General features: G+C 47.3%; 7 non-coding genes and 1 pseudogene across 7 annotated transcripts; 6 read left to right on the top strand and 2 right to left on the bottom strand.

Annotated features, from left to right (window-relative positions):
• Positions 1–1,606: 1,606 nt before the first annotated feature.
• On the bottom strand, positions 1,607–1,679 carry TRNAA-AGC (transfer RNA alanine (anticodon AGC)). The gene has a single exon. It is a non-coding gene; the product is annotated as a tRNA-Ala (tRNA).
• A 3,341-nt stretch (positions 1,680–5,020) lies between these two features.
• Positions 5,021–5,093, top strand: TRNAA-AGC (transfer RNA alanine (anticodon AGC)). Its single transcript has one exon. It is a non-coding gene; the product is annotated as a tRNA-Ala (tRNA).
• Positions 5,094–8,818: 3,725 nt separating this feature from the next.
• TRNAV-AAC (transfer RNA valine (anticodon AAC)) lies at positions 8,819–8,891 on the top strand. Its single transcript has one exon. It is a non-coding gene; the product is annotated as a tRNA-Val (tRNA).
• A 321-nt stretch (positions 8,892–9,212) lies between these two features.
• Positions 9,213–9,285, top strand: TRNAA-AGC (transfer RNA alanine (anticodon AGC)). Its single transcript has one exon. It is a non-coding gene; the product is annotated as a tRNA-Ala (tRNA).
• A 994-nt stretch (positions 9,286–10,279) lies between these two features.
• Positions 10,280–10,353, top strand: TRNAV-AAC (transfer RNA valine (anticodon AAC)). The gene has a single exon. It is a non-coding gene; the product is annotated as a tRNA-Val (tRNA).
• Positions 10,354–10,730: 377 nt separating this feature from the next.
• On the top strand, positions 10,731–10,803 carry TRNAA-AGC (transfer RNA alanine (anticodon AGC)). The gene has a single exon. It is a non-coding gene; the product is annotated as a tRNA-Ala (tRNA).
• Positions 10,804–16,706: 5,903 nt separating this feature from the next.
• TRNAS-GCU (transfer RNA serine (anticodon GCU)) lies at positions 16,707–16,788 on the top strand. The gene has a single exon. It is a non-coding gene; the product is annotated as a tRNA-Ser (tRNA).
• Positions 16,789–19,582: 2,794 nt separating this feature from the next.
• LOC101530988 (putative vomeronasal receptor-like protein 4) lies at positions 19,583–20,473 on the bottom strand (annotated as a pseudogene).
• Between the last annotated feature and the right edge of the window lie 325 nt (positions 20,474–20,798).

A 20,798-nucleotide genomic window follows, 5' to 3' on the forward strand; every position in this document is an offset into this window, starting at 1 on the left:
TCATCCTGATCCTTGCTTGTGGCCTGGGAAAGCAGCCAAGGATGGCCTAAGGTCTTGGCACCTTGCACCCACATAGGAGAGCCAGAAGAGGCTCCAGAGTTACCTGCTTGTAAACAGCCTGGAAAAGCAGGTTCTTTTACCATCACTCCCTTCCTCTGCAACAAAGGTTCAACCTATTCTTTGGAGAGGCTAACTCTGCAGCCTCTTATCCCATGGAAACTCTGAACCTTGGAATGCTGGTGACCCCAACTTGTCCAGGGTCCCTGTGTCAGCCGACCACTTTGTCTCACCCTCACTGGGATGAGCAGTCCTCACTCTGGCCCTGACCATTTGGCCCTAGTCTGTCCGGACTCAATGGAGTCCAGATTGTTCTTGTAAAAGCTTGACCTTCACTATGCTCTGCACAGTCTCCTACAGCTGACCACACTGTGCATACACTACAGGAGGGGAAAGGGGAGTATTCCACTTGGTTGTTGGTGTGTGGCTCCACTGGTGCGGTGCCTGCCTGGCTTAGGAGCTGGTTGCTGGTTTGATCCTGTGCTGTCTTGAGCTAAATCATGAATCGAGGGGAATGAAGAAGGTGCCCTGGCTATGTTAGCCAGTGCTCTCTGTGCCAAGAGCAGAATTCCTGTTCTGTTGTTCTCCACTTGTGCCATTGGGTGTAAGAGTTGTGATCACAAGCATAGGGCAAATGTATTTGTTCTTTTCTGTCTCATATTGTGTAATGTAGCACCGTCCTAAAAAGGCAGGGCACAGCACCCGGAGAAGAACCCTGACATTCTGCTCAGGACTGTGGATGTAAGTGACGTCAGTCCTTCTGTGAATGTGAGAGCAAAACCAGCGAACTTACACACATGCTGGAAAACTACGAACAACATTGCACAGCTTTGGGAATGGGGCTGATATTGCAAACGCATCAGAAAGCTCCTGGCTGCTTGCAGACTTTCCACAGACAATGCCGACCATAGCTCTCTGTCTCTGCTCCCGGGTACCCACCTTTCTGCTCTCGGAATCCACACGCAGCTGAACTTAGGAACCATGTTCCTGTGTCTCTTTCACTTTGTACACAAACACCACATTCATTCTTGTTATTCCAAATGACAGAATCTTCATCTGAAAGAAGGAATGAGGAGGCATGAGAAATGGTGAGAGGAGTTCAGGTGTGTGCCTATCACAATTCACAAGACAAGACACAATGATGAGTGCAGAAGAAAGAGAACTTGCAAAGGGATGGAACACAGAGAACTTTAGCCCACGCTAGGGATACTGTTATGCCTTTAGCACATTATCTTCATGGAGCAAAGAAACTGGTTATGAGCTGCTGTGCTGGTGGGGTGATCTTGACGGAGCGCTTGCCAGGCTTTTGTGTCAAAATCTAGATCCTGAAATCTCTGTAAGGAGGGGATGCCTGGGTCTGCGTTGGCAGTTGCCAGAGCAGGGAGTCAGGTTGGAGCATATCTGGGTTGGTGTGAAGTCACGTGCAAGGAGGTGGTAAGCAGACATGAAATATGCAAAGAGTACTGCCCCAGTGAGAGGTCCTTACCGCTTCTGTGTCATTGTGTGCACAGGTCAAATTAAGAGAGCAGTGAAGTAGGCAAAAGAAACGTGGAGAATGTGGGTATCGATCCCACCACCTCTCGCATGCTAAGCGAGCGCTCTACCACCTGAGCTAATTCCCCATATAACAACACTAACCTCATCCCATTTCACTGGGGAGCAGCACAAACACATCCGCACCTCGCCCTCTGCTGCTACAAACACAGCCTCTTCACCAGCTCCAGGGACTCCACTGACACAGCAACAAGCGCAAAACCACCAAGGCAACAACCACAATTGCTTGCCCTCTACCAGCAGAAGGAGAGAGAAAGAGTGTGTGGAAATCCGGTGGGCCTCCAGAAAAAGACCAGTTCTGCATTCGAGCCTGCGAGGATGCTGAGGAGCGGCTGGGCTGTGGCTTCTCTGGCTTCTCTGGCTTTTCTGGCTTCTCCTGGTTCTCTGTGGTGGAGGCCAGGAAGCAGTGGCGGTGTGCTGGTGGCAAACAAACAAAAAAAAAAAAAAAAAAAAAAAAGGGAAAGAAGAGTAGCACATGTTTCCAACCGGGGACCTCTCGCATGTTAGGCGAGCGTTATGACCACTACACTACAAAACACAGCACGCATTGCTTCCCTCCACTTTTACTGCTATGTGTTCAAAACTTGCTTCCTAGTCAACCCGTGCCTCCCCTCCTCTTCACACCTTTGCAAATACGCTCTTCTGCCTCAGTCCTCACCACTTGCCTTCTCCTGTTGCACCAGAAAAACTCGTTCACTCTATCCTGCTCCACCTTCCTTCAGTTTCCAGAATACTGCACATCAAGTCTCCTCACAACGGGGACAACGTTTGAGCGACAGGCAATCACATCATTTGCACCACGCCTGTTCCTCCATGTCGGGTAATGAAGGTGTGAATGTTTCATGTTTGTCATTTCCCTGTTGATCCTTTAGGTTCTGATTGTTCAGCAGAATCCGCCGGTCTTTTTGATCACTGTTTACTGTTTCAGGTTCACTATCTCTTTCCTCACCACTCTTCTCTCAAGCAGATGTTAAGAACGCTCTACGCTGGAGCTGGTGAAGAGGCTGGGTTTGTAGCAGCAGACTGCAAGGTACGGAGGTGTGTGCTGCCCCCAGGGAAATGGGATGAGCTTTAAAATGTATTCAGATATAAGATTGTCTTAACCAAACTAAATGACTTTGTTACTAAGAGAATTAAATGGTTGTGGAAGATCAAAGACTGTCTTCCTAAAAAAGAGAGAAAGAGAGAAAGAAAGAAAGAAAGAGAGAAAGGAAGAAGGAAGGAAGGAAAGAAAGAAAGAAAGAAAGAAAGAAAGAAAGAAAGAAAGGAAGGAAGGAAGGAAGGAAGAAAGATAGATTCTGGTAACTGTTACGCATTCAACAGGTATGAGATTCCCTATGCCAGGAAGTCCAACTTTCATGTCATTTCCAGATAGGGAGTGGGATGGTGGCCCAGTGGTTACATGGTGCTGAGATGACCACATTGGAGTGCCTGGTTTCAGAGCTGGATATGCTTGCCATAGGTCCTGGTAATGTGCGTCCTGGGAGGCCTCAGAGGATGGTTCAACTATTTGGGTCCCTTAAGTAATTGGTTCCCTGGCAGCCATGTGGTTCTGGGCTTTGGTCTGTCCCAGCCCTGGGTTTCTCTCTCTCTCTCTTTTTCTCTCTCTCTCTCTTCCTACTATTAGCTCTCCACTTTTCTTGTGAGTGATGACCATGACGCAGGTTTATCAAAGGCTTAGCTTGTCCTTAGTGCAGCCAAGATACAGGTCTCAGTGAGATGTAGCACAGAGGGCTGCTAACTCAAAGCAGCTCAGTTGCTGAGCTTGCTTTGGCAATGCGGCACCACTTGTTGTCTCTGGTGTGTTTTCAGCAGTTGTGGATCTGTGACCCCTGCAGGCCTGCCCCACAGTGCTCTGGAGTCTCAGCTCCTGAGCCTTAATGATCGCATGATGGAGCTGCCCTTCTCCTGTCCTAGATCTGCCCGGCAATACCCACACCTCTTCTCCCTCCCTCCTCCTGCTTTTGCCGCCCTGTGGCATTTAAAATCGTGCCTGCCAAGTTTCTCAATCAGTGAGAAACTGAGGAAGAGACTTTTGCATGGTGGGACAAAAGGAGCAGGGTGTGTGAGGATAGTGTCTGCTTCCCCTGCTGGTCACCTGCTGAGACCAGATACCCCTAAATGCCTCGGTGTCTGCTTCCTTCATCCTCTCGAGCCCTTCCTTTAGCGGGTGGATGGTCTCAGGTGGTTCACTTCCCACACTCTGTCTTTGAATATGGAATGTCTCTTTTTAAAGCCCACTGTATTTGAAAATGACACAGACGCAAATTACTAAGCACTTTCTTAACACATGAAACACTGAATGGCTCTTGTCACTCTTCATGGCGAACATTGAGTTGATTGTTCCTGAATTGAAACATTCATAGGACTTGCCCAATAATGACTTGTTGAATTGAGTGCCCTGGAGATATTTGAAATGTATCCTGCAGAACTACCTAACCCACACATACAAATTTTGCCAAAGTGGGACTATTTGGGGAGTACAGATGGCTATTCCACTCGGTGCTCAGCGATACAAGTCACAGAGCAAAGCCCTGGGAAAGAAATGGCAGGCTAGAAGCATGACATCTGAGTCTGTGTGATTCAGAGTGCCTGGAAATCCGCATGAGTGTGTGCTTCATATTTGTGAGAGTTGGGGAAGAGAATCCGCTGGAAGGTAAGGATGTGGCTGTGTTCCATCAAAGGAAAGCCCAGTCAGAAATCATCTGACCCAGGGAGTAATCAGGGGTTGGAGTGGAGTGGAGAGATGTGGAAATGATGTGATGGTCTGTCGCTCAAACGTTGTCCCCGTTGTGAGGAGACTTGATGTGGCGTATTGTGGAGACTGAAGGAAGGTGGAGCAGGATAGAGTGAAAGAGTTTTTCTGATGCAAGAGGAGAAGGCAAGTGGTGAGGACTGAGGCAGAAGAGGCTATTTGCAAAGGTGCAAAGAGGAGGGGCCAGATGCCTGGGTTGCCGTGGAAGCAAGTGTTGAACACACAGGAGTAAAGGAAGAGGGTTGTAGTTCTTGTTGTGTTTCCGTGGTGTAGTGGTCATCACGCTCGCCTAACACGCGAGACACTTATTGCCACCAGCACAGCACCACTGCCTCCCGGCCTCCTCCACAAAGAAGCCAGAGACGCCAGAGAAGCTGCAGCCTGGCCACTCCCCAGCATGCTCACAGGCACAAATGCGGAATTGGTCTTTTTCTGCCAGCCTCCCGGATTTCCACACACCCTTTCTCTCTCTTTCTGCTGGTAGAGGGCGAGCAATTGTGGTTGTTGCCTTGGTGGTTTTGCGCTTGTTGCTGTGTCAGTGGAGTCCCTGGAGCTGGTAAAGAGGCTGTGTTTGTAGCAGCAGAGGGCAAGGTGCGGATGTGTGTGTGCTGCCCCCAGGGAAATGGGATGAGGTTAGTGTTGTTGTTATTGCATGGGGAATTAGCTCAGGTGGTAGAGCGCTCGCTTAGCATGCGAGAGGTGGTGGGATCAATACCCACATTCTCCACGTTTCTTTTTCCTACTTCAGTGCTCTCTGGAGTGTGACCTGAGGACACAATGACACATAAGCGGTAAGGACCTCTCACTGGGACAATAATCTTTGCATTTTTCATTTCTGCTTACCTCCTCCTTGCGCGTGACGTCACACCAACCCAGGCTGCTCCAACTGACTCCCTGCTCTGGCAACTGCCAACGCAGACCCAGGCATCCCCTGTCACATAAATGACAGGATCTAGATTTTAACCCAAAAGGCTGGCAAGCGCTCCGTCAAGATCACCCCACCAGCATAGCAGCTCATAACCAGTTTCTTTGTTCCATGAAGATAATGTGCTAAAGGCATAACAGTATCCCTAGCGTGGGGTAAAGTTCTCTGTGTTCCATCCCTTTGCAAGTTCTCTTTCTTCTGCGCTCATCATTGTGTCTTGTCTTGTGAATTGTGATAGGCACACACCTGAACTCCTCTCACCATTTCTCATGCCTCCTCATTCATTCTTTCAAATGAAGATTCTGTCATTTGGAATAACAAGAATGAATGTGGTGTTTGTGTACAAAGTGAAAGAGACACAGGAACATGGTTCCTAAGTTCAGCTGCGTGTGGATTTCGAGAGCAGAAAGGTGGGTACCCGGGAGCAGAGACAGAGAGCTATGGTGGGCATTGTCTGTGGAAAGTCTGCAAGCAGCCAGGAGCTTTCTGATGCATTAGCAATATCAGCTCCATTCCCAAAGCTGTGCAATGTTGTTCATAGTTTTCCGGCATGTGTGTAAGTTCGCTGGTTTTGCTCTCACAGTCACAGAAGGACTGACGTCACTTACATCCACAGTCCTGAGCAGAATGTCAGGGTTCTTCTCTGGGTGCTGTGCCCTGCCTTTTTAGGACGGTGCTACATTACACAATATGAGACAGAAAAGAACAAATACGTGTGCCCTATGCTTGTGATCACAACTCTTACACCCAATGGCACAAGTGGAGAACAACAGAACAGGAATTCTGCTCTTGGCACAGAGAGCACTGGCTAACATAGCCAGGGCACCTTCTTCATTCCCCTCTATTCATGATTTAGCTCAAGACAGCACAGGATCAAACCAGCAACCAGCTCCTAAGCCAGGCAGGCACCGCACCAGTGGAGCCACACACCAACAACCAAGGGGAATACTCCCCTTTCCCCTCCTGTAGTGTATGCACAGTGTGGTCAGCTGTAGGAGGCTGTGCAGAGCATAGTGAAGGTCAAGCTTTTACAAGAACAATCTGGACTTCATTGAGTCCGGACAGACCAGGGCCAAATGGTCAGGGCCAGAGTGAGGGCTGCTCATCCCAGTGAGGGCGAGACAAAATGGTCAGCTGACACAGGAACCCTGGACAAGTTGGGGTCACCAGCATTCCAAGGTTCAGAGTTTCCATGGGATAAGAGGCTGCAGAGTTAGCCCCTCCAAAGAATAGGTTGAACCTTTGTTGCAGAGGAAGGGAGTGATGGTAAAAGAACCTGCTTTTCCAGGCTGTTTACAAGCAGGTAACTCTGGAGCCTCTTCTGGCTCTCCTATGTGGGTGCAAGGTGCCAAGACCTTAGGCCATCCTTGGCTGCTTTCCCAGGCCACAAGCAAGGATCAGGATGAGAAGCAGGGCAGCCAGGATTAGAATCGATGCTTAGATGGGATCCTGGCGCGTGCAAGGCAAGGACTCTAGTCACTAGGCTACAGCGAGGCCCAGTCCTCACTGTATGTTTAATAATATATTTGAGAGTGAGAGAGACAAAGACATGGTATCTACCTTTCTGATAACTGAATAAACCTTTTAGAAAAGTGCAATGTCTTCAGAACAAATTTTAAAATGTATTCAGATATAAGATTGTCTTAACCAAACTAAATGACTTTGTTACTAAGATAATTAAATGGTTGTGGAAGATCAAAGACTGTCTACCTAAAAAAGAGAGAAAGAGAGAAAGAAAGAAAGAAAGAGAGAAAGGAAGAAGGAAGGAAAGAAAGAAAGAAAGAAAGAAAGACAGAAAGAACGAAGTAGAAGCTGATAACTGTTACGCATTCAACAGGTATGAGATTCCCTATGCCAGGAAGTCCAACTTTCACGTCATTTCCAGATAGGGAGTGGGATGGTGGCCCAGTGGTTAGCATGGTGCTGAGATGACCACATTGGAGTGCCTGGTTTCAGAGCTGGATATGCTTGCCATAGGTCCTGGTAATGTGCGTCCTGGGAGGCCTCAGAGGATGGTTCAACTAGTTGGGTCCCTTAAGTAATTGGTTCCCTGGCAGCCATGTGGTTCTGGGCTTTGGTCTGTCCCAGCCCTGGGTTTCTCTCTCTCTCTCTTTTTCTCTCTCTCTCTCTTCCTACTATTAGCTCTCCACTTTTCTTGTGAGTGATGACCATGACGCAGGTTTATCAAAGGCTTAGCTTGTCCTTAGTGCAGCCAAGATACAGGTCTCAGTGAGATGTAGCACAGAGGGCTGCTAACTCAAAGCAGCTCAGTTGCTGAGCTTGCTTTGGCAATGCGGCACCACTTGTTGTCTCTGGTGTGTTTTCAGCAGTTGTGGATCTGTGACCCCTGCAGGCCTGCCCCACAGTGCTCTGGAGTCTCAGCTCCTGAGCCTTAATGATCGCATGATGGAGCTGCCCTTCTCCTGTCCTAGATCTGCCCGGCAATACCCACACCTCTTCTCCCTCCCTCCTCCTGCTTTTGCCGCCCTGTGGCATTTAAAATCGTGCCTGCCAAGTTTCTCAATCAGTGAGAAACTGAGGAAGAGACTTTTGCATGGTGGGACAAAAGGAGCAGGTGTGTGAGGATAGTGTCTGCTTCCCCTGCTGGTCACCTGCTGAGACCAGATACCCCTAAATGCCTCGGTGTCTGCTTCCTTCATCCTCTCGAGCCCTTCCTTTAGCGGGTGGATGGTCTCAGGTGGTTCACTTCCCACACTCTGTCTTTGAATATGGAATGTCTCTTTTTAAAGCCCACTGTATTTGAAAATGACACAGACGCAAATTACTAAGCACTTTCTTAACACATGAAACACTGAATGGCTCTTGTCACTCTTCATGGCGAACATTGAGTTGATTGTTCCTGAATTGAAACATTCATAGGACTTGCCCAATAATGACTTGTTGAATTGAGTGCCCTGGAGATATTTGAAATGTATCCTGCAGAACTACCTAACCCACACATACAAATTTTGCCAAAGTGGGACTATTTGGGGAGTACAGATGGCTATTCCACTCGGTGCTCAGCGATACAAGTCACAGAGCAAAGCCCTGGGAAAGAAATGGCAGGCTAGAAGCATGACATCTGAGTCTGTGTGATTCAGAGTGCCTGGAAATCCGCATGAGTGTGTGCTTCATATTTGTGAGAGTTGGGGAAGAGAATCCGCTGGAAGGTAAGGATGTGGCTGTGTTCCATCAAAGGAAAGCCCAGTCAGAAATCATCTGACCCAGGGAGTAATCAGGGGTTGGAGTGGAGTGGAGAGATGTGGAAATGATGTGATGGTCTGTCGCTCAAACGTTGTCCCCATTGTGAGGAGACTTGATGTGGCGTATTGTGGAGACTGAAGGAAGGTGGAGCAGGATAGAGTGAAAGAGTTTTTCTGATGCAAGAGGAGAAGGCAAGTGGTGAGGACTGAGGCAGAGGAGCGTATTTGCAAAGGTGCAAAGAGGAGGGATCAGATGCCTGGGTTGCCGTGGAAGCAAGTGTTGAACACACAGGAGTAAAGGAAGAGGGTTGTAGCTCTTGTTGTGTTTCCGTAGTGTAGTGGTCATCACGCTTGCCTAACACGCGAGAGGTCCCCGGTTCGAAACTGGGCAGAAACATGTATTTCTGCATTTTGACTTATTGCCACCAGCACACCACTGCCTCCAGGTAGCCCGGTCGCTCTGCAGCATCCTCGCAGGCACGAATGCAGAACTGGTCTTTTTCTGGAGGCCCACCGGATTTCCACACACTCTTTCTCTCTCCTTCTGCTGGTAGAGGGCGAGCAATTGTGGTCGTTGCCTTGGTGGTTTTGTGCTTGTTGCTGTGTCAGTGGAGTCCCTGGAGCTGGTGAAGAGGCTGTGTTTGTAGCAGCAGAAGGCGAGGTGTGGATGTGTGTGTGCTGCCCCCAGTGAAATGGGATGAGGTTAGTGTTGTTATATGGGGAATTAGCTCAGGTGGTAGAGCGCTCGCTTAGCATGCGAGAGGTGGTGGGATCAATACCCACATTCTCCACTTTTATTTTTCCTACTTCAGTGCTCTCTGGAGTGTGACCTGAGGACACAATGACACAGAAGCGGTAAGGACCTCTCACTTGGTCACTACACTGTGCATATATCATGTCTGCTTACCACCTCCTTGTGCGTGACTTCACACCAACCCAGATATCTCCTCCTCACAGAGATGACAGGATCTAGATTTTGACCCAAAAGGCTAGCAAGCGCTCCGTCAAGATCACCCCACCAGCATAGCAGCTCATAACCAGTTTCTTTGTTCCGTGAAGATAATGTGCTAAAGGCATAACAGTATCCCTAGCGTGGGCTAAAGTTCTCTGTGTTCCATCCCTTTGCAAGTTCTCTTTCTTCTGCACTCATCATTGTGTCTTGTCTTGTGAATTGTGATAGGCACACACCTGAACTCCTCTCACCATTTCTCATGCCTCCTCATTCCTTCTTTCAGATGAAGATTCTGTCATTTGGAATAACAAGAATGAATGTGGTGTTTGTGTACAAAGTGAAAGAGACGCAGGAACATGGTTCCTAAGTTCAGCTGCGTGTGGATTCCGAGAGCAGAAAGGTGGGTACCCGGGAGCAGAGACAGAGAGCTATGGTCGGCATTGTCTGTGGAAAGTCTGCAAGCAGCCAGGAGCTTTCTGATGCATTTGCAATATCAGCCGCATTTCCAAAGCTGTGAAATGTTGTTTGTAGTTTCCGGCATGTTTGTTACTAAGATAATTAAATGGTTGTGAAAGATCAAAGACTGTCTACCTAAAAAAGAGAGAAATAAATAAATAAATAAATGTATAAATAAATAAATAAGTCTGGTAACTGATACGCATTCAACAGGTATGAGATTCCCTATGCCAGGAAGTCCAACTTTCATGTCATTTCCAAATAGGGAGTGAGATGGTGGCCCAGTGGTTAGCATGGTGCTGAGATGACCACCTGGAGTGCCTGGTTTCAAGTGTTGAACACATAGGAGTAAAGAAAGAGGGTTGTAGTTCTTATTATGTTTTTGTGGTGTAGTGGTCATCACGCTTGCCTAACACGCGAGAGGTCCCCGGTTCGAAACCGGGCGAAGTATTGTGGACATTTTGTTTCCTTTTTTTTTTTTTTTTTTTTTGCTTCCTGGCCTCCTCCACAGAGAAGCCAGAGAAGCTAGAGAAGCCAGAGAAGATGCAGCCCGGTCACTCCCCAGCATCCTCGCAGGCAGGAATGCGGAACTGGTCTTTTTCTGGAGGCCCACCGGATTTTCACACACCCTTTCTCTCTCCTTCTGCTGGTAGAGGGCAAGCAATTGTGGTTGTTTTGCCTTGGTGGTTTGCGCTTGTTGCTGTGTCAGGGGAGTCCCTGGAGCTGGTGAAGAGGCTGTGTTTGTAGCAGCAGAGGGCGAGGTGCGGATGTGTGTGTGCAGCCCCCTGGTGAAATGGGATGAGGTTAGTGTTGTTGTTGCTACCGCATGGGGAATCAGCTCAGGTGGTAGAGCGCTCGCTTAGCATGCGAGAGGTGGTGGGATCAATACCCACATTCTCCACGTTTCTTTTGCCTACTTCAGTGCTCTCTGGATTGCGACCTTTGCACACAATGACACAGAAGCGGTAAGGCCCTCTCACCGGGCAGTATTTGCATATTTCGTGTCTGCTTACCACCTCCTTGTGCGTGACTTCACACCAACCCAGATATCTCCTCCTCACAGAGATGACAGGATCTAGATTTTGACCCAAAAGGTTGGCAAGCGCTCCGTCAAGATCACCCACCAGCATAGCAGCTCATAACCAGTTTCTTTGCTCCATGAAGATAATGTGCTAAAGGCATAACAGTATCCCTAGCGTGGGGTAAAGTTCTCTGTGTTCCATCCCTTTGCAAGTTCTCTTTCTTCTGCACTCATCATTGTGTCTTGTCTTGTGAATTGTGATAGGCACACACCTGAACTCCTCTCACCATTTCTCGTGCCTCCTCATTCCTTCTTTTAGATGAAGATTCTGTCATTTGGAATAACAAGAATGAATGTGGTGTTTGTGTACAAAGTGAAAGAGGCACAGGAACATGGTTCCTAAGTTCAGCTGCATGTGGATTCCGAGTGCGGAAACATGGGTACCCGGGAGCAGAGACATAGAGCTATGGTCGGCATTGTCTGTGGAAAGTCTGCAAGCACTAGTTCTGGAGTTTCCTTTGGGCGGTTTTGGAGAAGTGTTTTCCCCTCTTGGATACTTCCACTTCCCACTCTGATCCCAGGGAACGGTAAGCAGGCAGGAAGCAGATTTCGGTCCCCATCCAACCTCTGGTTCATCTCCTGGAAAGATCAACTGCCCTCTCTAGACTCTTACACAGATGTCCTTATTCCCAGTGCTTTTACTCCCATGACCCAAAGCCGCTTTGATGCAACCCCTTTGAAGGGGCTTTTTGGCTCTCCTCGATTCCTGTCGGCCCTGCTCGTGATCAATCCCCGAGGCAGCCCTGCCCTGGCCCCCCTTGACCCGGAGGACGTGTCCGATTTTGTCTTTGCAGGCAGAGTGGGATCAGCACATCCAGGAGGTGGCTCGCGTTGGTCCACAGCCCAACCCGAGGCTTCCCGACTGCTTCGGGACACTGAACCTGGGACCATTCCGTGCCCCTGTAGCACTGGTCCATGGATTCAGTTCGTGCCCGCGGTTCTAGGAGAGCCTGGTAAAACTGAAGGCTCCCGGTGTACTGAGCTAGGCTGTGTAAAGAGTAAGGAATACTGTACTAGAAAGCGATGGTTCAATGGCAACCCAAAGCAGTATGTTTGTGGGCCATGCTGGCGTTGAGAGTTCCATGTGTTTCAAATGGAATTATTTGTGTGCTCATTAAGCTTTCACTATCCAGTTCCAGTCAGAATCCGTGGTCTTGCAGGGATTAGCTTCTTCCGCTTGGGTTGGGCTTGAGTTCTACCCTATAGGAAGAGGTTCCTGCCTTTCACTCACGCAAAGGTTTCATTGCACAAGCTTTTTTGAAAGGGGATTCCAAAATCCCTGACAACTTTTTCACACAAACGTTAGTCAGTATTTCAACCTTATTTCCTTTAACCTTGACCCCACCGGCTCTCTTTCTAGACTTCCTTTTGCTCATTAACTCCCCCTCTTTTTTTTTTAGCTTGAATTTAATTTTTCGAGGATCTTTGAAAATAATTATATGAACTGCATATCCCATTCCTCAGCAGGAGGAGAAAAGAAACACAGACCATCTAAAATAAGGATGCTTGGGAAGTTTGGACAAACCACCCGGAAGATACGCAGAGATACACGCCATGGAGAAAAACTCTCTCATACACTACTTCAGCCTTCTTGTTATAGCTTAAAAAACTGGTCATCAAACATATCTATGAAAATTCATTGGAAAAAGGACTAGATTGGGGGAGGGTTCTGGGATTTGCCCTGGAACTGCATCCTTTTCCGGGCCCTCCCACGTCTACCACCCTGCCGCCCTACCTGGTGTCTGCCCTGGGCTGCAGGAAGGACAGGGCACTTTCCTAGGCTGGGATGAACAGGACCAGGAAGTGCTGAGATGGGGACAGAGTCAGCTCAGGCAGTAGAAGCAACTCTGCCTGGTCCTTACGTGGTAGTGCTAGGAGTGCCTTCTTGCGTGGTGCCCCTTTTTTGGCTCTATGGCCAGACTACCGAACTTGAAGGGTCCATGCATCAGACCAGACTGAAAATAAGGCACCCATTTTAAGGATTGAATCATTAACGTTACCTTTTATGCAGATGTGAATGTTGGAATGTTGGACCTTAGCAAACAGGAGGTGCCAGGAGAGACTGCACTTTTTCTATAGCAAAGTATTGTGCTGATAAACCAGTAGTTAGAATTTCTATATACAGTATTATGCCATTTGAAGCTGGGCAATATTTCAATAAATTATAGTTTCTGTTTTGAAGAACAAAGGCTTGATCCGCAAGAAAAAGTGGATATGCCAGTGTTTTTCTACATTGATCCTGAACTTGCTGAACATTCAAAAATGGTGGGTGATGATCTCATCACACTTTCTTGCTCTTTGCTTGGAAGCAAAAGAAGGGCAGATATGGTCTTTTCCCACATTGCTCATTCAGTGGCATTGTTATTTAACTTCATGGCATTGTTAATTTCTTTTTTTTTTCTTCCTGTTGTTGATTTTGTCTTGTGGTTTTTATTTAAAGGGATGTACAGTAACTGTGTAATGGAGACTATCATATCCAGATGTGAGGATACAATGCAGTAGGCATCTCTACTTCCAGATTAAAGATGGCCTCCCAATGAAACTGGTTACTACATCTTGACAATAGATTGCTGGACTCTCTGCCATTGTCCATGCCGGCAATAATGGACATATGACTGTGTATGGAGAACTATACTATAGTCATGATATAGGGGAGCTCAGTGAGGGGGGAGAGGGCATTGAGGAGGGGGTAAGGGAAATCCTAGGGCCTATGTAACTGTATCATAAAATGATAATAATAATAAAAAGAAGTAAAATAAAAAATGGCCTATTCCAAGCTATAGTTGAGTCAACAACTAAGTCCTGCCTCAAATTTGTGATTTGTGAGAAACCCTGTATCCTACCTTCTCACAGGAGAAATACTCTATGATAATGTGAGATATTACAAAAGGTTCTATTTGTTCCCAGTTTACTACATTTAAAGTCAAGAGAACAGCACCTGCTTCTGTCATAAGAAACCCACATGTTCAAGTAATACGTACGGCTTCCACACCATATTTAAATTTGACAGTAGTATTTAAAAAGGCATTTTTTCTTAAAAAAGAAAAACAATCCGGTTAGGTCTACACACCTGTTTCTTATTTCATCTGTGATATTTTAAATTTCCCTCTGCTGTCGGTTCCCTGGCCTTGCATCTTTGCATATTCATTTCCAGCAGTCCTGTCAGCAATGACTTATCTCAGTTTACTTTCAAACAAGAGGATATTTGTCCACCATTTTAGCTGAAGGATTTTTTTTTTAAATCACACACAACATTCTGGTTTAATGAATCTTTCCTTTCAAGTTTAATCAATGTTATGATGTCTCTTTCTGGTCATCAGGGCTTCTGGTAAGCAATCTACTGCCTCTTGAATTGTAGTTTCTACTTCACGTTCCTTTGTCTGCTTTCAGGATTTTTGTCTTAGATTTCAGCAGTTTGATTGATGTTTCTGGATATGGGTTTTTGGGTTTATCCTGCCTGAGCTTTGCTGGATTTCATCAATCTGGTTTATGTGGGGTTTATTTTGCCAACTATTTATTTCTCAATCATTAATTCTTCAAAGTTCCTGTTTGCCATGGATCTCTTTTTCCTCTTGTTTGGATCTAATGAGACACAAGTACTAGATTTCCTTATTTTCAGATTTGTCCTTAGGGGTCTGTTCATTGTTAGAAGCAAGCTCTGTCTGTACAGACTGGGTGGGTCCTTTTGCTCTAGTTTTAAATTTACTGCCTTTTTTCTCAGACATCTGCATTCTGCTAGTAAGACCATCCAGCATAACAGTTCCCTCCATTAGTTCTGGTTGACACAGGGTCCCAAGGCTTTAGGCTGTCCTCTACTGTTTCCTAGGCCACAGGCAGGGAGCTGGATGAGAAGCGGTGCAACTGGGAAAGTAACACTTCAAAGTGGAGAACTAGCCAGCCTGTACTGTAGATATTTAAACTAGAACAAAGAAAGGAAGAATCAGTGAAGAGAGAATGAAGGAGAACGGATTCACCACCCAGATATGGCATCGAACTACCACGCACAAACCAAGGGACATACAATGTAATATGCGTTTCTAATATATATCCCCGATGAATCTTGATTTCTTTAGTCTACTGGTACATGTTAGCTGGCTCACTGTTACATTCATAGTAAGTTTTTTCCTTCTGTCAGGGTACAAAAGCACTTTAGTCAGTGCTTGGGATGCTTGATCCCATATTAGAGTGCCTGGTTTGAGTCTCACCTGCCCTTCTTCAGGTTCAGCTTCCTGTTAGTAAGCATCTGAAGAGGCCGCAGATGAAGGCTCAAGTTCTTGGGTCATCAATATAACATCCTGGGCACAAGTTCTAACCCATAGGCTTTGGAGGACACACAAGTTATTGGTCCCAACCACACATTACATACTTTAAAACAGATTTGTTTTTACTTCAAAGGAACAGTTAGAGAAAGGGAAAGACAGAGTTGGTTCTGTCCACTGAATAACTCCTCAAATGGCCCAAAGAGCCAGAGCTGAACAGACCTGACCTGAAGCCAAGAGCTTCTTCCAGGTCTCACACAGGCTGCAGGGGTCCCAGGACTTAAGCCATCCTCTGCTGCTTTCCTAGACCTCAAGCACTCAGCTGGATGAGAAGGCGAACAGCCAGGACATAAACTGGTACCCATCTAGGATGCAATGCCAGCTGCTGGCTGTGAAGGCAGAGTTTTAGCCTACTAAACAGTGGCACTAGCATCAGTTATTATACACTTCTCAGGGTGAAAATAAATTTCTAATTCACACAGAAACTCAACATATAATGGTCCACAAATATTTGAAAATGTGAAAAATTAAAAATCACTTAAGCTCATTACAAAATTGGTTGATTATTGACACTCTCAAGCAATTTATGAAATAAGTGAATGCCTCGTAGAAGTGTTAATGTCTTCACAGTCTGTATCCTTGATGTGTTGATCATGCATTTTCACTGCCATAGTTCTAAACAAATGCTATGCAAACATTTAAACAAGAACTGTGCATCGCTGGATTATAAACTGTGTAACATTGGAATGTAAACTAAAGAATTAAAAAAGCCCAGAAGTGCACGCTGTTATAAATAGAAGGCTAAACAAATAAAGACAGCACAAATGTTAACCAAGATTTGTGTAGGTACTCCGTCCTCCGAGAGCTGTATCTGAAACCATCCACTCCCTCCGGTGAAGGAGAGCACCACTAGGGGGCTTACTTCCCAGGGATGGAGCAACCTGGTTGCTTCCCTGAGTGCTGAGAAAACTGCAACTCAGCTGAATGAACGCTGGGCTGGGACAGGGTCTGTGGGTTGTGGCCAGCTTAGAGGGGTAGGCACAGGGCAGACCTCGGAGCAGGAGATGTAGGAGGGCAAGAGGCGGGAGGGGCGGGTTCTGGGCTGGGGCACCCCACAACTGACAGTGTCTTCTCAAATGACTGGTATAGCTTCTGCCCTGTGATTGGCCACTACCAAGCTAATGCATAGTGAAATCAACTCCACGAAGACAGAACTACGGAAATAAGGCGTCCAGGAGTTCAGAATGTGCTCTTCCGGTTTTCCCGCCTTCACTTTCTCCAGCCAGAGGGTCCTACAGCGCCCCCCTGAGACAGACATGGGGGGCGCCTCGGTCTGGGCACCCAGGGCCAGAGGAGCCGAACCTGCTCGCAAAGCTTCCCTTCCAGTATCCTCCCACATCAGACCCCTGTAGGGCGCCCGTGCCTGCCCTGTAGGGAGGGAAGGCATACACAGTATCCTCATGGGACGAGGTGGCCGAGTGGTTAAGGCGATGGACTGCTAATCCATTGTGCTCTGCACGCGTGGGTTCGAATCCCACCCTCGTCGCCAGTTTCCTTGCTTTTCAAGTTCGCAAACGGCTCCCGCTGGAGGCTGCAGGGCTTCAGTCATCAGTCCTCCTGACCTGGCTGCTTTCCCAACAACTGCTCCTTTCAGTAACAAAACCTGTTCTCACACTTATGGCATTACATAAGAAAATGTCAGAGATCTCCCCAATTTTGCTCCAACTAACACGTGGTTCTTTTGGTAAATGCTATACTCCTTCAGTGGGTTGTTTTCAACGCTTTCTTATATAACATCCACTTGGAATCCTGCAGAAGGGCTCTGAGTTGAAGAGATGAGAATTGCCCAAAGACACTGGAAAGGGAGGTGGATGTTGAGGGTGGTCCAAGCTGCATCCTTTGTTTACCTGTGTAACTACCTTGTGAAACACATAGCACTTTTCCAGTTAAACCTATTTGAAATGAAACTTTTTCATTTTTTTCTTTTTTTAAAATTTAATTTTTAATATTTTTTTTTACATAATTGAGCTGAATGGACACACAAGTGAGCCTCTGATTAGGGTGGGAAGGGTCAGGTGTGGAGGAAGATGGATGAGACACATGCTTTAATTTTTATTTTTGCTGTGTTTGCAGGGGAAGAGGAGTGGGGGTTGCTCAGTACCGGGAGATGTAAACAGTCATTTGATGACTCCTCAAAGACTCTGATGTGGGGAAGAGTGTTTCAAGAGTGATTTCAATAGTTCTGAGAAGTTGTTGGTTCATTGCTTCAGGGTTGAGAAAATCTTTCCAAGGTCTTTTGGTTGATGAAGATCACCTTACTCCATCCACAGACTCAGAAACATGCTGCAAAGCTTGGCCAGGAGAGTGGTCCAACCTGTTCTTTCCATCCTCTGACGAGGTGCTCCACATCCCCTTGTGGCCTAGAAGGCATGTTGTCCACTGCAATGACATCAACAACCAAGGATTCCTTGTCCTGATACAGGTACTCCAAAATCAGGCCATGTATTCAGCTATTTTTCCTTGGGCTGAAGGTCTGATCCCAACAGACCCCCAAGAAATCTTGTCTGGGGTATCTCAGTTCTGACTCCTGTATATGCCAGCCAGCACAGCATCAGGTTTTGTCTGGCACATGCACCAACCAATGCACAGAGAATGCAACTGCCTGTTTAGTTCTGCCCCAGCTTGAAACCTCATGCAAACCAATGGGTGCTGTGTTCCAGCCCAGCCAGCCTGATACAGTTTCTGTACTCAAACATAACATGATGTGCTGTGACCTGGTTGGGGCTGTCTCCAAAAACTCTCACCAGCTCCACCACCGGCCCTGGCTTTTGCACGTAGCCTCTGCTGCAGCCTAGTTTGGTTCAACCTGCATTCCATCCAGCTCTTGTAAATAACCACATGAGCTGCAGCTCAACTCAGCTAGTCCTGCTCCCAGATCTGGCCCTCAGTATGCTGACAGATGCAACTGTCATGTCCAGCCTGACCCACCCACAGCCCTGGTTCTCATGCTCACCACCAGTAGGTACAGCCCAGCAGTAGAGTGCCCAGTTTCCCTGCCAGATATGCTTTCAGCCCCAGGTCTTGTGCCTGACTGTTTGTACTATGGTCAAGCCATATGTGATTCTAACCCAACCCATTCTGTGCTCTAGAGTTTTCAGCTGCCAAGCTCAACCTGGACCACCCCCACATTGACCCCCTCCAGTTCCAGCTCTCACACTACACTTGGAAGCAGTGGCCCAGCAGGGAAGTCCTGGAGGTTCCCCTACGAGGTGTGCTCTCAACTCTGGATCTTGTACTTGCCAGCAGGTGCTGCATTCCAGTCTGTGATGGCTTCCCCCATTCTTGGCATCCACTAACAGGTATTGCAGCCTGATGTAGCGCAGCCTGCCCCCCAGGCCAGGTCTCACCAGCAGGTGCAGCAACCTAATCCAATCTGGCCTAGTCTTCGGATGTGAGCTGGGAGGTATTGCAGTCCAACCTGTCCCAGCCTGAACCCTGCCTTGATTCTCATTCCTGCTAGGTCTGGCTCAGCATGAACCATCCCTAAATACAGACCACATGAATGCCAATGGGTGTTGCCACCCATCTGGTCTGGCTTATCTCTAGCTTCAGCGCTCATGCTCACCAGCAGATAAATTCCCCAAGTTCCCCTACTAGGCCTGTCCCCAGCAATGGATCTCACATGTGCCAGTGGGTGCTGTTACTCAAACTAACATGTCCAGCCCCCAGTCCTGGCACTCACTGGTGGGTATTGAGGCTTAGTCCGACTAGCTCACACCCATTCCAGCTCTCACTGGTGGGTGTTACAACCTAGCCCAGCTTGGCCCACCCCCAGATCTGGCTCTCATGTGACCTGGCAAGTATCATGGCCTAGCTGGCCTGTCCCACACCCATTCTGGCTCTCTTAATGACCAATAGGGTCTGGAGCCTGGCCCAGTCTGGTCTGTCCCCAGGCCCAGCCGACACTCATGCCAATGGTGCTACAGCCTTGCTCAGTCTGGTCTCTTGTGTTCACCAGTGGGAGCTGCAGCCCAGCAGGTGAGTCCCTAGAGTTCCCGTGCCAGGCCCATTCCATGTCATGGGTCTGACACATGCTCACCCTCTCCTGACTCTCATGCTTGCCATCCATCCCTCCAGTCACACTTGTATTGTGGTATACAATTTTCTCTCCAGTTTCCCTGAGTAGATTTGATTTTGTCTTGTGCTTGCCTCTAAAGACACCATGCATATCAAACACGTTTAGTTTGTGTTTTGCAGAAGTTTTGTTGCATTAAAAAAAAATCACTAATGATACCCTTTGTTACTGGAAAGTTTACTATGGAAAATGTTTTCCCTAATTCTCAGTAAATATGCCAGCAGTTAACCAGGTTAGTATCCCTGCTAATCAGAACAAAGGGGCTGAGACTGGCATAACCCAGTTCAAGCAACCTTTTGATATTTGAAGAAAGGAAGCCCTCTATGCAGGTGGATCCTAGGTAGAAGGACAAAATGAAATCCCCCCAATAAAAGAATAGGAAACAGGCCATAAGAATGAGAATGCTCTGAGTGGCTCTGATCTCTGGGCTCTCAAACTTGGAGCTCTGAAGGTAGAGGACACGCTTGTGATGTTTGTACAGATGTAGACTCATGTACAGACTGCTCCAGCCCATGAGACTCTGAAAGGTGAGGTCACGAAGAGCCATGAGGCAGAGGAAGAACCATCTGACCATTTGTGGAGCTGGCAGCATGTAGCAATACCCAATGTATGTTCTAACACGAGACTCATTTGTGCTGTTGATTGCTGTGATGTAGTGGAGTAAGTTAGAGCTGATGAGGAAGCTAAAGACCCAGAAGCAGAGGAGGTAGGGAAGAACCTGCCATGCAGTGCGTGGTTTGAAATTTCTCCACTAGGTGTTCCTGGGACTGATGGTGATGGCCTGGACTACACTGAGGAGGCAGGTGGTGCAGATGGAGAGACTTCGAGCCACCCTGTTCAGGTAAATTGCAGTTTTACAAACAGTATTGCCTAGGAAGTTACTGAGAAGAAAAGCTGATGATGTGCCTGACATTATGCTTGCACAAAGTATCACGATGTTACTTAAAGCCAGGTGGATGAGAATAATGTCTGTAGGCTTTTCCTCAGGACCCATGGCAACCATCTGCACATGTTTCACAAACAGAAAGAAATTCCCTCCAAATCCAAGTCCAATGAAAAAAAGGAAGATCGCTCTCTGGATGAAACTCCAGCTCATCCTGCAACTTCATGGAGCAGAGCAGGAAAAAACCTTTGGAGAAAGACAAACGAGCAAAGGTCACAGGCTTCGGGTGTGGCTTCCGTCTCATCTGCTAAAATGTGAAGGATAGCAAGAACGCTGCATTCACAGATCTACGTGGTTGAGCGTGTACTGCGCTGTCACTGCTCTGTGTGCCATTTTATATTTTTGCCCTCGCGAATTATGGAAGATGGTGACCTTTAAATCCACATGCCTAGACATTCTCTTTCACCGTTTAACCAATCGTGCCAACATCACCTCCCACGTATCTGCATGTTCACATGGGTGGCAATCCTGACTCTCT

Source organism: Ochotona princeps, chromosome 1 (genome assembly GCF_030435755.1).
Source record: "Ochotona princeps isolate mOchPri1 chromosome 1, mOchPri1.hap1, whole genome shotgun sequence".
Classification (NCBI taxonomy): Eukaryota; Metazoa; Chordata; class Mammalia; order Lagomorpha; family Ochotonidae; genus Ochotona; species Ochotona princeps.